Consider the following 7,992-nt stretch of genomic DNA (forward strand, 5'->3'; position numbering starts at 1 on the left):
TTACTTTTTATTTCTCTTGGCAGGTTTTCATAGTTTATGACTAGAAGAAACCCATCGGGACCATTACTTTTTGACGAAGAAAACGATCGCACAGTTCACAGAAACCAAAGAGAAATAAGGCGTAGCTTAAGATACACGGAGAGCGAGCAAGAAGATGATACTCAACTCCCAACTGAAGAGATGGTTGAAAACCAAGGCAATCAGCTACCTCCTGCAATTGTGGCCAATCAAAATCCTGCTCCACGTACTATGTATGACTATTCTAAACCTTCTTTAACAGGAACCGAATCTAGTATAGTTAGACCTGCTATTGCTGCAAATAATTTCGAACTGAAACCTAACATAATTCAGATTATACAGCAATTTGTTCAGTTTGATGGTTTGCAAGATGAGGATCCCAACACTCACTTGGCGAATTTTCTAGAGTTTTGCAACACTTCCAAAATTAATGGCATTTCTGATGATGCCATTCACCTTCGATTGTTCCCTTTCTCACTGATAAACAAAGTTAAACAGTGGTTGAACTCGTTACCATGAGGGTCCATCACTACTTGGGAACAAATGACCGAAAAATTTCTACTAACACATTTTTCGCCGGCTAAAACGGCTAAGTTATGTAATGATATTTCTTCTTTTGTGCAGATCGACTAAGAAACGCTCTACGATGCATGGGAGAGATACAAGGACTTACTGAGAAGGTGCCCTCACCATGGGTTACCGCTTTGGCTTCAATTTCAAACATTCCACAATGGTCTAAATCCTTCGACTCGACAAATGGTTGACGTAGCTGCTGGCGGAACCATCAACAATAAAACACCTGAAGATGCCTATGAGTTTATAGAAGAGATGTCACTGAATAACTATCAGTGGCAAGTCATGAGGACAAAACCAACAAAAATAGCTGGCGTTTATAACGTCGATTCGGTCACTATGCTCTCCAATCAGGTAGAACTCTTAAATAAAAAGATTGATGGTTTTCTTAGTTCATCGCAGGTACATCCAGTAATGAGGTGTGACTCAAGTGGAGGAGGTGTGCATACAGATTATCAATCCTTCAATCCTACAAACAAAGAGGAACAAGTCAACTATATGGGTAACAATAACTTTAGATCTCAAAATAACCCATACAGTAATACTTATAATGCAGGTTGGAGGAACCACTCAAATTTCTCCTGGGGTGGTCAATGGAATCAAAAGCCACAAAATCCTCAACAGACACCTTATCAACAAGAGAAGAAACTGAACCTTGAGGAGATGCTCTCAAAATTCATATCAGTGTTAGAAACCCATTTCCAAAATATCGAGACAACACTTAAAAATCAACAAGCATCGATCCAAGGACTCGAAACTCAGATAGGCCAGCTAACCACACTAATCTCTGAATGACCACAAGGTAGCTTACCGAGTAATACTGAACCTAATCCAAGGGGACACCTCAACGTAATTTGTACTCAAGATAAGGAAGGATTCATTGCGCCTGAGCCAAAATTGATGCAAGAAACTAAGGGGAGCAAAGGTAAAAGTGAGGTAAGTCATAACAAAATGGTGAATGGAGAATATAAACCTGATGTCCCATATCCTAATGCGACAAGAAAAGACCGGTCAGACGAACAATTCAGTAAATTCCTTAAACTTTTTGAAAAAATTACATATTAACTTACCATTTATTGAAGCTTTGTCGCAGATGTCGAATGCAATGAAATTTTTAAAAGAGCTTTTAGTAAATAAATGGAAGTTGGACGAAGCATCGCATGTGGAGCTAAATGCAGTCTGCTCAGTTATTCTACAGAATAAGTTACCCCACAAATTGAAAGATCCAGGGAGTTTTACAATCCCTTGCTTAATCGGTAGTTTAGATATAAGTCATGCATTAGCTAATTTAGGGGCTAGTATTAACGTCATGCCTTACGAAATGTTTAAGCAACTAGGTCTTGGGAAACCTAAACGAACTAGGATGAGTATTCAATTGGCAGATAAAACTATAAGATTTCCTAAGGGTATTCTTGAAGATGTACTAGTGAAAGTAGATAAGTTCATATTTCCCGTTGATTTTGTTGTTCTAGACATAGATGAGGATAATAACACCCCGTTGATTTTAGGGAGGCCCTTTTTAGCAACTGCTAAAACAATTATTTATGTTGGCACAGGTGAGCTTACAATTCGTGTGGGAGACGAAACGATCACCCTTCAAGCTCGTACTTTTGGCATCACAGCGAACAGTGAAGGTAATGGTCCGCACCAGTCTACTAAAACTGACAATATGACACAACCTACTTTGCTGAAATTGAGTTTCAAAGAAGTTCACGAGCCATGTTCCAACAATGATAGAGGACACACTCATGAAGAATGAAGGCTACGGATAGAGGAGCTAGACGAATGGAGAGCACATAAACTGACAACACACGATAAACTGAAACTATGCCAAAACGAGCCTGATACCTCTCTAAATCAACTTAAGGTTGGTGATAAAGTCTTACTAGATGCTGCAGATCCTCACATTGTCACTACCACACCGAATGAGGAAATCCCTCTTACGGTACTCAGTATTTTTTCATTCGGTACGGTGGAGGTGAGTCATTCTAGGTTCGGCACTTTTAAGGTAAACAACACCCGTTTAAAACCTTATTTTAATGAGATTAATAGCAGGAATGAGGAGTATAAACTCCTCGAACCACCATGACCATACAACGGAGAGGTAAGTCGAGCTTAAACTATAAATAAGCGCTTCTCGGGAGGCAACCCGAATACTATCAGTTTTAGATTATTTAAATTTTAGGGTTTAAACATTTAGGTCACTAACAGAGTATTTGAAGCACAGGTTCCCAACCCCACACGGCCTAGCACACGTCCGTGCTTAAGGCCGTGTGACATACATGGAATGGAAACACGATCGTGCGATATGGCCGTGCAGAAATAGGGTAGAAGATTTCCCCAAACATAGGTTGCGATAAAATGCCACGGCCGTGCGACATGGCCGTGGTCGAATCTGCCAAATAAACACGGGAGTGAGACACGCCCATGCTAGCACCAGTGGACAACACTATCAGAATGACACAGGCATGTGAAAACCTACACGACAATGGAAGAAGCAAATCACACCAGACACGGCCATGCGATATGATCACGTAGAGACACGGCCTATACACACGGGCGTGCAAAAAGACCGTGTGGCGACATCTTAATTCGCGACAAATACAGCCAAGCCACGGCACACAAGGGCGTGTGCTACGGCGTGCCACTTAAAAAATTAGAATAATTATCTTATTTTATTTTTCTTTTATTAAGTTTTTAAGATTCATTTGTTTTCCTTTTCAAAAGAAAAAAAAACGGGTTACCTTTAGAGTCCAGCTTGTCATCCAAAGTATCTCCAATACTCGATCTCGCCAATCCAAGAATATCATCCATTCTTAATACAGGAAGTTTCACTCCTCCCCATATCTGATTTTTATACTCTAATATCTATCTTTGTACATTGAGGGCAATGTACATCTTAAGTGTAGGGGGTATTCATGTCACTATTAGAAAAATCCCTGAATAATCACCTTGGTCTCATGAAAAGCTCTCATATCATATTTAGGATAAATTTTGATTGATTTATGATTTCAATTGCTATGTCTTGAATTAAAACATAGCCATTTATGCATGATTGTTTACACTTTAAGACATTAGAGAATCAAGCATGATAAGTTGATTTTTAAGAAATTGAAATTATAGGTTGTTTCCCCAAGTCTAGGTATTACTTTGAATTAGAATTCACGAGTCTAAACATCAAAAAGCCATAATTTTTTGTGAGATTTTTGTGAGCCTTTTGAGCATCTATTAATCCTTTCATGCTCACTTTTATTATTGCTTTGAGTGCGTCAGTATTGAACTATTATTCTAGAACTTGCTTGATTATGCATGTCAAGACCACACCATTTGATTTGATATGTCAAAATGATTAAGGCACTTAGGATTAACCCACTCATGCCATAAAAAGTCTACCTCCACGATTAACCCTTAGTAAACCCCCTTGAGCCTAACAAACCATTTCTTGTATTACCCTTAATATTAACCTTTAACCCATTATTTCTGAAATCCCCTAAATTAATCCCTATTTTTGTCGAGATTTGAGTTGAATGGATTGCCTAGATATTTTTTGTTCTTGATAGTTAGTCTATATTAATTTAACTTGTTCTTCAAAAAAAAAAACTATGTATACATATCTATACTTTCATATTCTAAGAGAAGCTCTGTTGTACGTAAGTGAAGATCAACTCTTTTTCTAGTTAGGCAAAGTTTTCAATTCAATCTCAATTCTAACCATTTCTTTCAACTTGTGACCACACCCCTTAACCAAGCCTCATTACAACCCTCTAAAGACCTTTGATTGATATCTCTTCTTAAATTATAGTGGTGGAGATTTGATTTTCATGCAAGCCTATGGTAATGACTTTTCATTATTGACTATTGAGTGCTTCATTTATTGTCCTTAAACACCTCGAGTGATTTGAGTGAACCTGTAGTGAGAATATGAAACTATGTGATATTCTGAATCAAAGGTAATTACTTAGACAAAGGGAAGCACCTAAGTTTGCATGACTAAATATTTAACTTGGAATGTTTGAAACTTTTATGTTCTTTTAGTTGAATTCCCAATGTATGATTACTTATGGATTAATGTGAGATATTATCGATAGAAATTATAAGTTGAGAAGGATTTATTTTGATTATGAGTTGAGAATTTTGCTTGAGGACAAGCAAATGCTTAATTGTGGGGGTATTTGATAAACCGTAAATTATACATATTTTTACCCAATGTTTAATGCATTTTATGGATGATTTCTCATTAGAATTAGTGAATTCAATGCTCCTAATGCTTTAATTTCATGTTTTATACTTAGGAGAGCATAGGAGAGCGAAAGGAACAAGAAATGTGCCAAAAACAAAGAAAATGGGCCAAAGAACAAAATCAACATGGCCTGGACCTCCTCACAGGGGCATACCACACGGCCGTGTCAATCTGGCAGAATTGGAGCACGACTCACACGGGCATAGCATATGCCCGTGCCATTCTAATAGGCTTGATCCCGGCCTAAAGTAATCGCACACGGGCGTGTCCTTGCCAAGCACAAGTTAAGTCCAATTCGGAAAAGGCAACTTTTGAGGGCTTCTAGGCATTCCAAAGCCTATAAATACACCCTTGAAGAGGAGAAAAATGGAGACGGAGAAAGGAGGTAAGGATTACCCCAAGGAAGCCGATTGATCCATCTCAGAAGCCGGATTCATCATCAAGACTGAAGATCTCTCCTTAATTCCCTTTCAGGAGTTTTGGGTTTTCTTTATGTTTTGTATTCTTTATTTTTCTGAGAAGTTTTCTTATTTAGTTATAACTAAATCCCCTAAATACCTACGGAGAATGAAATCTAAGACGAATCTTGTGAATAACCAAAATAATCAACCTTTGCGTGCCAAGAGATTCAAACCAAAGTCCTCTCACATGCCAACTCACGCCACCACCACGAGGCCATCAACTCATTTGTGTCATAAATCCAACACATTAAACTTTAAAGCGTACCTACTTGCTTCCAGATTTATTGAAAAGAAAAACCAAAATATATTGCAAGAGCCAAGATTTGAACCTTGGACCCCTTGCTTCCTCTATGGCGTCACTTCCTTGTTCCCTAAGTGGCGCCACCTTGCCACTACACCTCACTCCTTTTTGTGTCATCTTTTACCCCTTTACTCTTAAAATCCCAAATGCCAATTGCATCACCTGTTCATAAAATTAAAATTCCAAAAATTACCACAGATTTAACTTAAGTTTGGGCCTTCCAAAGGCCCACTAACCTACTAAAATCTATAATTTAACCAACCAGAACACACACAAATTTTAAAAAATCACAGAAACACAGAAAACCCAAAATTTGGTGCGTTACACCACCTATCAGAGAGGTTGAGTTTAGGATTGAATTAGTACGGGAACAACGCCGATATTGATAGCTCCATACAAAATGGCTCCGATAGAGTTAAAAGAATTGAAAGCTCAGTTTCAAGAATAAACAGATAGAGGTTTTGCTAGACCGAGTTTCTCTCCTTGGGGTGCACCGGTGTTATTTGTGAAAAAGAAAGATGGCAAGATGGGAATGTGTATAGACTATTGATAGCTCAATAAAGTGACAATCAAGAATACATACCTTTTGCCAGGAATAAATGATTTGTTTGATCAATTAAAAAGGGCAACAGTGTTTTCAAAAATTGATTTGAGATCGGGTTATTACCAGTTGTGAGTTAAAGACTCAGATGTGCCAAAGACTACATTTAGAACAAGGTAAGGACACTACAAATTTATTGTTATGCCTTTCGAACTAATAAATGCACCTGCTATTTTTATGGACTTGATGAATCAAATTTTCAAGCCTTACTTAGACCGATTCGTAGTTGTATTTATTAATAACATTTTAATTTACTCTCTTGATGAATTTAAGCATGTTGAGCATTTGAGAATCATGTTACAAACTTTGAGAAATAAATAGTTATTTGTAGAGTTCAGCAAATGTGAGTTTTGGTTACGAGAGGTTAGTTTTCTGGGACATATAGTTTCAGCCGCAAGTATCCGAGTTGGCCCGAGCAAAATTTCTGCGATTATAGATTGGAAGTCTACAAGAAATGTATCTGAAGTCCGTAGTTTTCTGGGACTAGCTAGCTATTATAGATGATTTGTGAAAGGCTTCTCGATGATTGTGACTCCGATGATACGATTGCTTCAAAAAGATGTTAAATTTGAGTGGTCAGAAAAGTGTCAGTAGAGCTTCGAGCAGTTCAATGCATTATTTACAGAAGCACCAGTGTTAGTTTAGCCTGAGTTGGGTAAAGAGTTCCTAGTTTTCAGTGATGCATCATTAAATGGCCTAGGTTGTGTTTTGATGCAGGAAGGCAAAGTTGTAGCTTCTGCCTCGAGACAGTTGAACCCACATGAAAAGAATTATCCGACGCACGATCTAGAGTTAGCTGTGATAGTGTTCGCATTGAAAATTTGGCGTCATTACTTGTTTGGTGAGAAATGCCATATTTATATCGATCACAAAAGCTTGAAATATCAATTTGAATTTGTGACAGCGGAGATGATTAGAATTGCTAAAAGACTATGAATTAGTGATTGACTATCATCCGAGGAAAGCGAACATAGTTGCTGATGCTTTGAGCCAAAAGTCCTTATTTTCTTTACGTGCTTTGAACAGACAATTAGCTTTGTTTGCCGACAGTTTGATAGTAACCGAGTTGAAAGAGAGACCATTATTTCTATAGTAGATCTGAGAAGCTCAAAAATTTGATAATGAATTGCAAGTAAAACGAGTTCAGTGTGAGTTTATTTCTAATTCAGAGTTTCGAATAGGGCCTCTGATGACTGTTGATGTTTCATGATAGTATATGTGTACCAAGAAATCCTGAGCTCATTCAAAAGATTCTAAATGAAGCACACAGTAATTGTTTATCAGTACATCTGGGAAGCACGAAAATGTATAATGATTTGAAATAGCTTTATTGGTGGCACGGCATGAAACGAGTTATCTCAGAATTTGTTTTGAAATGTTTGATTTGTCAGCAAGTCAAAGTTGAGCATCAAGTACTGTCAGGTTTCTTATAGCCTATCATGATTCTTGAGTGGAAGTGGGATAGAATAACAATGGATTTCGTATCAGGTTTATCCTTATCTCTAAAAATGAAAGATATGATCTGGGTTGTTGTTGATAGATTGATGAAATCAGCTCATTTCATTCCGATACGTACAAATTTCTCGCTTGATAAATTAGCTGAGTTTTATATTTCTGATATTGTAAGATTACATGGTGTTCCCCTATCTATTGTTTCGGATAGAGATTCGAGATTTACTTCGTGATTTTGGATGAAATTGCAAGAAGCTTTGGGTTCAAAGCTACATTTTACCACTACATTTCGCCCTAAAACAGATGGTCAATCTAAACGATTTATTTAGATACTTGAGAATATGTT

At 37.5% G+C, this 7,992-nt stretch overlaps 1 non-coding gene across 1 annotated transcript; it reads right to left on the reverse strand.

Annotated features, from left to right (window-relative positions):
* Positions 1-609: 609 nt before the first annotated feature.
* LOC121206352 (small nucleolar RNA R71) lies at positions 610-716 on the reverse strand. The gene has a single exon (XR_005901423.1). It is a non-coding gene; the product is annotated as a small nucleolar RNA R71 (small nucleolar RNA).
* Positions 717-7,992: the final 7,276 nt, after the last annotated feature.

The sequence above is a fragment of the Gossypium hirsutum genome, chromosome A01 (assembly GCF_007990345.1).
Source record: "Gossypium hirsutum isolate 1008001.06 chromosome A01, Gossypium_hirsutum_v2.1, whole genome shotgun sequence".
In the NCBI taxonomy this organism is placed as follows: Eukaryota; Viridiplantae; Streptophyta; class Magnoliopsida; order Malvales; family Malvaceae; genus Gossypium; species Gossypium hirsutum.